Genomic DNA, 739 nt, shown 5'->3' on the forward strand with positions numbered 1-739 from the left:
TTCCAGTATACACATATATATATATATATATATATATATATATATATATGTATATTTTAAACTTTGTAACTTTTTGTAACTTTTTACAATGAAAATTTTGCTAGAAACATTGAAAAAAACTGAGCAAAAGAGCATCCAGACCACCGTTAATGAATACACATGCAGACTGCTACAAATGTAAGAGCTTAAAGGAATACTTGACCTCAGAAACATCCATTTATATATCATTTAGTCACTCCATTTTACATTGAATTTGTGAAGAAAATGTTGTTTTTCTTGCACGCCTCCATGGTAAACACAGAGTCCAAAACTTAGAAAATTCTTGATTAATTTAAGTCATGGGTTATATGTTTAAGAACATAGCAAAACATCATTCTCACACAACTTGTGCAGTGTAAACCAAGTCTCATTTATGCTCAGTACTTCCTAAACGCATGCATTTTCGCTAAATTGTTACTATTAAAAACAATGTACCATAAACGGCCCAAGCACGTGCAAGAGACAATTTAGCTATTGTTAAACACCGACCCCTGTGACTTAAATTCTTCAAGAAATATCTCAATTTTTCTCAAACAAAGTTTTCAACCCAATTCAACTTACCACGGGGTGAGAAGTTGATAAAAAAAATTGTCAAATTTGGGGGATTAAGTATTCTTTAAATGTTTGTTGAGCCATGTGGAGGTGTGGATAAATGCTTATCAGAATTAAAATAGTTATTTTAAAATAAAATAAAAAAATA

This window comes from Epinephelus fuscoguttatus, linkage group LG6 (genome assembly GCF_011397635.1).
Source record: "Epinephelus fuscoguttatus linkage group LG6, E.fuscoguttatus.final_Chr_v1".
NCBI lineage: Eukaryota > Metazoa > Chordata > Actinopteri > Perciformes > Serranidae > Epinephelus > Epinephelus fuscoguttatus.